Below are 8,143 nucleotides of genomic sequence, written 5' to 3'. Positions count from 1 at the left end.
GTGGCCCTCGGTGCAGGCGAGGAAGCTGGGGCCTTCTTAGCCACCGGGGTCAGCTAGAGGGAAGGGCCACCTGGAGGAAACCCAATTCCCAGGGGCCCCCAGCTCCACGTCTTCCAGCCTGTGGCCTCCAAGGGAAGCCACGGGCCTGCCCGGGCTTCGGAAGCGAAGCCCACCTCCAGGAAGAGAGCGGGAGTGAGGAAAACAGACCCAGGAGCCCTCGGTGGGCAGCCTTTTCGCACAAGAGCCTGCTGCTCCAGCTGGTTTGTCACCGGAGCTGGATTCTCTGCATCTTGTCACTTTGCCTTTGCAGTTGAATAATCCAGAGACTCAGATCAAAATGAGCCTCTTAGAACTTTGACCCGGACTGGGCAGAGCTCCTCGAGAAAGCTGTGAGCACTGCCTTGCACCACGACGGAAGCTTGTCTCTCTGAAACCAAGGCCCCGGTAAAAGCACCTTGGAAGAGACCCATGATTCTCCCTCTGGTGTGCCTGGGGCTGGGGGGCGGCTCTGCTCTGCTGGGTCCGGGCCTGGGGGTGCCACTCGGCCTCCCTCACACGAGTTGCTGTCGTTTCGGGCATCCAGCCATCACACCTGTGCTCCAGTCCACAGGGAGGATGGAAGGACGGACAGCAAAGAAGGGAATGCCCCTTCCCTGAAGGACACTTTCCAGAAGTTTTACAGCACTTCTAGCCTCAGCCTCTGGCTAGACCTGGGTCATGAGGCCGCACACATTTTCCACTCTGTGAGACTGTCGGGACAAAATCCTGAGGTCTAGGCATCTCCCGCTAAATGCTGTTCTCGACTGGTGTTAAATGGCAGCTCGGTATTTTGCAGACACAGCTGCAAACAGGGTGCGCTTGACAGGAACCCCAGCCGGGTAAGTATAGCCAAGTATAGCCGCTGCATAGAAGAAATCAACATGTAACCATGTAACTAGCCAAAGAAGAAATCAACGTGTAACTAACCAAATAATGCTAGAAGACACCTGTGGCAAACACAAGGCCCATGGTCCCAATCCAGCCCTCCACCTTGTTTTATCTGTCCCCGCACAGTGCTGAGCTCCTTGCCCCCAGTTAAGGAGTAGTCACATTTACACAGTCCTAAAGTTACATTCAGCCCTTTGAAGGCAACCACAAGGCTGGCATGGCCCCCAGGTGACAATGAGCCTGACACCTCTGCTATATAAACCGTGGCCAAGCTTCCCTTCCCGGAGACAGTTTTGGAGGCGAATCCCCAGCCTCTGGAGTTTGCTGCAGGTGAGATGAACTGTGGGGAGCAACCACGCCTCGGTTTTATTAGCGTCCCTCCCCACTCAGCAAAGCCCTGAGCTCAGTAACCAAGGGGTCCTGCTACTCCTGGCAGACCCCAGCGGGGCTGCAAACCATCCGCACTGTGAGGAAGGCAGAACCAGACTGGCTCTGGGGCGTTTATGGGCTTCTCTTCCTGAGCTCCAGGGTACTCCTCCGTCCCAACCCTGAGGGCCCTGCTCCCCGCTCCAATTCTGCAAGAGACTTGTCAGCCCAGTGGGGGTGCTGGCCGCCCCGGGTCCCCAGACGCAGTCTTGCTCCAGTTTGTCTCTGCATTTCCGTTCAATATACTTGGATTTAGAACGGAGCTGGAGAACAGAGCTTCAGACGCTGAAGGGAAGGAAACCTCCAAATGACTCCGAGGGATTTTGCTGCTTGAAGTACGGTTGTGCCTCTGCTTTCAAACAAAGATGCTGACATTGTTCCGGGACAATTGCGCTGTCCAGGCCAAGGGGCCCCGAGTGTCAAGGCACCGATGTTAGTTTTTTGTGTTTTTTGTAACTGATTGTAACAAGTGGTCGCTGAGAAAGTGCAGGCTTCCGAAGGCTGCCCCTCCGATGACCCGTGCCCTGACCTGGGCAGGCCACCTTCTGCCCGAGAGAGAAGTTTTGTTCCGAGACCAGATGACACCCTGGCTTACCCCAGGCCACCAGCAGGACTGATCGGACACCAGAACAGCAGCGACAGAAAGACTAAACCAAGTGACAACTAACCCAGGGACAACTATAAGCACACACCTCAGGCAACTGTCCTTTGAGCTTCTGATCTTGCAGCTTTCTCTACCCTAAAATACAATACCTGCTCCGCAGCCCTGGCTGGCTCTCTGCGGTCCATAAAGGGGCCCCCTGTTAGCTAAGAAGGTGCATGTTTTTAGGGTGCCGGCTAGGAAGCACCAAGCCAGGGCCAGACTTTGCAGTGAGGTCTGCCTGGGGTCTGTCTCCTGTGAAAAGTGAGCAGCCGGCACGGAGACCCCAGGGGCAGCCTGTGCGGTTCCTGATCAGCCGGAAGGCCTTGTGTTCAGCTGGGGTCTTTCACGAGTAAAACCTTCGTGGTGTGCAGAGAGAAACCACTAGAAGCTCATTCGAATGCTGGGAAGAGTGAGAGCCAGAGTGAGGAGCGCGTGTTTCTGCCGTGTCCGAGGCAGGTCCCCGGGGCAGTCTCTGGGGAAAGCGGTGGGGGGTGGGGGGGGGCGGGGATGGGTGGCGTGAGGGACAGGAGAGGAGCTTCCTCTGCCACACAGACAGACGTTGTCTTCTCTCCCCCCGGGCAGCCAGCTGGGCAGCCACGGTCTTCACTCAGTGTGGGAAGGGCGTCTGTGTTATCTTTTTATTTTATCTTCTTTTCCAGGGCAAAGCAGAAAGCAAATAACATCATATTTGTGCTAATACCTTCACATCAAGTCTGCTCCGATGCTCGGCGATTCCCCTCTGGTTCCACAGCCTGTACGAGAAGAAAAGCAGACCGAGGTGCCGCCTGGCCCCAGCTGCGGCTGCTGCGTCTAACTCGGTGGTGGAAACTGGGGGGAGGGGGGACGCAGGAGACCAGGACGAAGCTCCCGTGTGAGGTGGCTGAAAGTGACAGTGACGCCAGGCGGGGAGAAAGAGTAACCATCAGCGATACTGGAGGCGTGGAGATACGAGGTGGGCCACGGGGGCCTCCTGCGGGGGGTGGAGAGGGTCGGATGCAGTGCGTTTGGAGCAGATGCCCGAGGGGTGTTTAGTGGGGAACACACACCACAAAATCCCTTTTTTCTGACATGCGCTTCAGGGAGGTGTTTCAAGGCAGCACAAAGTCAACCTCCCGAGGCCTCTGGGGCTCTGCCCCGAGGACGCAGCCCCAGGGCCATTGATCTGGACTTAGCCAGTGAAGCCCCCAGGGATTTCCAGCCCTTCCAGTCTGATGGAGCTGTGGAGACCCCAGAGGAGGCCCCCGTGTTCCCCTCGGGGACTCCAGGGGGAGCTGACTGGCTTCCCTCTCACCCCCAGGTGGGGGAGGGCTCGGCACTTACAACTCCACCTACGAGGCGAGCCGGTCTCCTTTTCTGCCGGTCTCCGCGGCTGCCCAACCGGAGTGGGCGTCCCTGCCCCCCGGTCACCCTGGAGGGTGTAGGGGACCAGAAGTAAGTCCGAGACAATAGGGGGGCGTAGGCCACCCCTCCTGGGGAAGAGTTATGGCCTTTCCAAATGCCAGTTTGTTTTTTGATTTTCCACGGTCCAGCCCTGTGTTTAGCACGAAAAGACACTTGCGCCCCAGTACACACCAGGACAAAGCAGAAGGCATGGCCGTCTTGTTCCGTCGGGCGAACTATGATCTCAGGTTTCTGCCAACCCCACTTTTTCCAGATTGTTTATTGCCCCACCAGCCTGTTCCCCGAAGTTCTAAAATGCAATGAAAATTTCAGGGATTGAAAAGAGAGAGAGACCCCTGGCTGGCGTAGCTCAGTGGATCGAGCACGGGCCTGCGAACCAGAGTATCGCAGTTCGATTCCCAGTCAGGGCACATGCCTGGGTTGCAGGCCAGTTCCCATCAGGGGACAGACAGGAGGCAACCACACATTGATATTTCTCTCCCTCTCTCCTTCCCTTCCCCTCTAAAAATAAATAAATAAAATATTTTTAAAAAAAGAGAGAGAGAGAATGTGAGCTGATTACACAGATGTAAAGTGTTTCCAATGGGAACATAATGGTCCTGGTGAAGAAAGAAAAATTATAACGGGTTATTGAGTCTGAAGCAAAGGTTTGATGCCTGGCTTGGCTCCTCGGGGGAACCGGAGAGGGAGCGGCCCACCAGGACCTGCAGGAACGAGGCCCAGGATGCAGGTGCAGCGGCCCCATCGGGGTCAGTCCCGCGGTGCTGGGCTGGGGAGACCCTTGAAAAGGGCAAAGGTGAAGAAAGGCTCCAGCAGGTTCGGTTTTACTCGGGACGCAGACAGCACAGCGCCTTCCTCCCGACGTGCGAGCAAAAGACACGGGCCTGTGCAAAAACTGGCATGAAGATGGAGGTGTCTCACTGACGCGTAGGTCCCCCTCCCGTCCAAGTCCTGACCTGGGCTAGGGAAAACAGAATTCAGAGCTTCAAAAAAAAACCTTATTTTGATTTGCATAATAGTTCTCACATTTGTGTGAGAAGATTGTAGGAATGGGAAGAAAAGCGGAAAACCTTGCATTTTTTAGTTATGGAAAAGGAACTTGCACACCGTTAACATCTCTGTGTTAATAACAAACCTGATAAATTACAAAAATACTGATCGCATCAAGGGTAAAAATGTACATAAATTTATTTAAATCAAAAGGCAAAAAATAGATACTGCTTTTAATTGGTAGGGTACAGCTTTGTAATGTGCGTATTTTTCACTCAAAGGGATTTGTTACATTTTTGTACCACAGTTAGGGAAGGAATACCAAGTATCTAGAATATGTAACAACTCAAGGACGGAGTTTTTCCCTGCTTTTTAAAAAAACTCTAAAAGGCTTGTTTTTGATGCCAATTAAACAAGTGGTCTAAATGCTCCGTTTCCCACACTGAAACTGTCTGTGACTTAAATTATGTCCACAGCTTCCTGAAAAGCCGGCGTGTTGCTCTGCTCCAGCTCCCACCTCAAACGGACCCAGGAACTTCTAGAAGGGTCTGCCCTGTGAGTTTGCAGTGAGCGATGAGCAGAGCCCCCTCTCGCCTGAATCCGAACTTCCCAAACGCTGCCCCTTCCCGAACGCTGGACGAGATGACATCCTAGAAATCAGCGCCGAGCCAGGGGTCTCCGAAGTCGCGGGCTTTTGTGCTTCCACTTTTGAAATATCTCCATTGTGATGCAAATCGTGATTTTCAATCACAATTGGCTGGAGAAAAATCCTTTCTCTGGAATCTGTGGTAGAAAGTAAGGAAGACTCCGTCTCAGTTTTCTTGCTGCCGCGGGCTCCTGAGCAGCCGGAAAACAAATGAGGTCAGACAGACACCAAATAAATGCTGGTTGGAAACCCAGCTGTGTCCGCCGGTGCTTCTGGCTCCGTTCGGTCCCCAAAGGCACGGTGTCCGCACTTTAAATGACGCCGCGCCCCCCCTTTTCTAATGTGGGTGCCAATGTAAAAAACATCTAAGCACATTTTCCGTTTTGTTGACTGTTCGAAATCAAATCTGTTTTAGAGAGAGTTCGCCCTTTGGGCCCCGGATCCTTTACTAAGTCCAGAAATAAAATAAAATGAATGCAAAGGGAGGCCTCGCCCACGACGTGGAAGCCCCCCACCTGGATTTTATTTTAAAAGCCAAACTTTGGGACGTGGACCCCTCTGGACCACGGCAGGAAGCCGGACGACACCGGGCGTTCTGCGTGTCTGTGTCCCTGTGCGTGTGTCTGTCTGTCGCCGCGCCCTCCGATTGAACCGCAGTTGTGAGGGAGCGCGTCTGCCCGAACACAGCGCAGGCGGGGGTTAAAAGGGCTGAAACCTACCAGCAAGTTCTTAAGGCCCTCCCACAATCGTTAGAGCAAATCCACCGTCATTCCAGATTCATTTTTCCCTTATTCAACTGTCCAGCTAATTCCTGCCGCATTCAGCGGGCTTATATCTTAATCTTTTCTGTTACATAGAGAATGCGCCCTGAAAGGCCGCGTTTTCTGGGTACATGCACCCATTGCGAGCGGATGAACCCTGTGTGAAGAGACGCACAATGCGGGCGCGGCTGAATGGTGTCCCTCGCTGACACGCCGCGGGGCTGGGGACAAAAAGCCGCCCACAGGAGCCAGCTCGAGCTGCAGCGCCAGGGGCCGGCCGCCCAGACGCGGGTGTGAGTTCACTGTTTTCACTCACACGGGCTGTGGGAGAGGGGTCACCATGTGAGGCCGGACCGAGTGGGACCCGGTCTGGGCACCGGTCTTGTATTCTGCACTGACACACACACACACACAAAAAGGAAGAAGAAGAAAGGGGGGTGAGGAGGAGGGGGAGGAAGAGAAAAGAGAATAGAGCCACATTTGCTGGTTTTAATTTGCCGGCTGGGGCACAGGCACAGCTGAGAGTTCTGACCAGCGGCCACCTGAGAATTAGGACCTGGCCCCTGTCCCTTCCGCAGGGGACATCCCTGGCCCCCTTTTATGCTGAGGCTAGCACCAGGGGACTTTTTACCCGCCCCCCCCATTGTCTGGTTAACTTACTGAGCCTGGGGCTGACGTTCACCCAGTTTAATAAAGCCTTTCATCCGAGGAGGTGCTGGGCAGCCATGGCCGGAGCAGCGCCCTGATGAGAGGCGTTTCCAGGAGACCCCCTAGGTGGCCCCTGGGCAGGGCATCTGGGGTTGGCGCCCCACTGCCCGATGGCCGCAGGGGGCTCTCAGGAGTGCTCCCCAGACACGGTTTCTCTTGGGGCTGCAGGCAGGCAACAGGGTGTCCGGTCTGCACCCTGGGTCCCCACCCCAAACACGGGTCTTAGAAACAGATGCACTGGCCTTTGGCCCTTCTCCACCCGCCTCCCTCCTCAGCACGGCCACACCGGGCAGACAGAGGTACACCTGGGCGTCAGGACGCGGTGAATACCGTCGAACAAACTGAAAAGAGAGGCAGGGTTTGGGTACCTGAAGTTCAAGTGTAACTGGGTGTCCCAGGTTTTGTCTGGCAACCCTACCTCCCCGGCCCAAACCAGCCACGCGCCCTGGGCTGACTGCCGCCCACCCCTCACCTGTCAGAGGGCAGCCCTCACTGCCTGCTCCCAGAATGTTAAGAGGATAATGAGAACGGAGATGGGTTGGGGCTTCGAGAAAGGTTCCTAATTAGCCTGGCTGGTTAAGGCGTGGCTCCCACGTCCCAGCTGGACTTCCAGCACGAACTAGGAGACATGCGGGTGATACCGACCTCGGTGTTCTGACCTCCTGCTCCCCACAGCCCCTCCCTCCTCCAATGGGCTTCGTGTCAGTTTTGGGGGATCCTGTTTTTAAACCAATTGCCTTCACTAGAGACAAACACAGTATTATGGAAAATTTGGGGGCAAAGTCACCTTCTCCCCAATTTCGTACCTGCCCACTCTTTACTACCCTGATGCCCCACGTGCCCCCCTCTGCCCTGCCCCCACCCCAGCAGGTCCTCCCCCTGCAGTGGGCACTGTGGCCACCGCTCCTGTCCACGGGGACACTGGATGGTGATGTCTGACCCCTGGTGTTTGTTAATAAGCTGCTAGAGCCCAGTGGCCTCCAGCAACTGTCCCAAAGGAACACCCTTCCTGGAGGTCTCGCTCGTGGGTCCCTGAAGCTCACGTGCTCAAAGGCGCAGTGAGAAAGGAAGATGGCTCCCTTGTGAGGGCCCGGGGCTGCCCTCTACCTGCAGGCAGCTAGAGAGCTGGGGGGCTCTCTGCGCTCGTCTGGTCTGAGCTCTGACCAGACGCCCTGAGGAGCAGGGTCCCCCACGCTGCCTGGGGACTGGAGGCCGTGGTGGCCCGCATCGCCCTCAGCTCCAAACATGCCTGGGGGTGTCAGGGCCGTTTGTAGTGGCTGCATCCGCACCACGGAGTAGGACACGGGCGATCAATTAAGACCGCTTTGCAATCAGTGCCGATGATCACAGCTGTGGAGACAAATGGCATATGTGCTAATTAAATAATTTGTCACTCGGCTGTTAAACAAACAATTCAGCCTCTTTACATGACAAACTGCCACCCGGCACACCACCACGGGCCGCGTCACCATTGCTGGGAGCCACGTCCCCGAGGTGGGGTAACAGTTGACAGGGAAATTCCACTCGGGTTAAAAATGCCCTCAGACTTGGAGAGTTTTCGTGGGAGATGAGCTGCAGGAGGCCAAAAACCCCGCCGTTCGGAAACGTGTGAAATTCGGCGGGTGTCAGGGTTTCTACACG

Source organism: Artibeus jamaicensis, unplaced genomic scaffold, assembly GCF_021234435.1.
Source record: "Artibeus jamaicensis isolate MK-2021 breed Jamaican fruit bat unplaced genomic scaffold, CSHL_Jam_final scaffold_474, whole genome shotgun sequence".
Lineage (NCBI taxonomy): Eukaryota > Metazoa > Chordata > Mammalia > Chiroptera > Phyllostomidae > Artibeus > Artibeus jamaicensis.
This window is presented reverse-complemented; position numbering follows the sequence as displayed.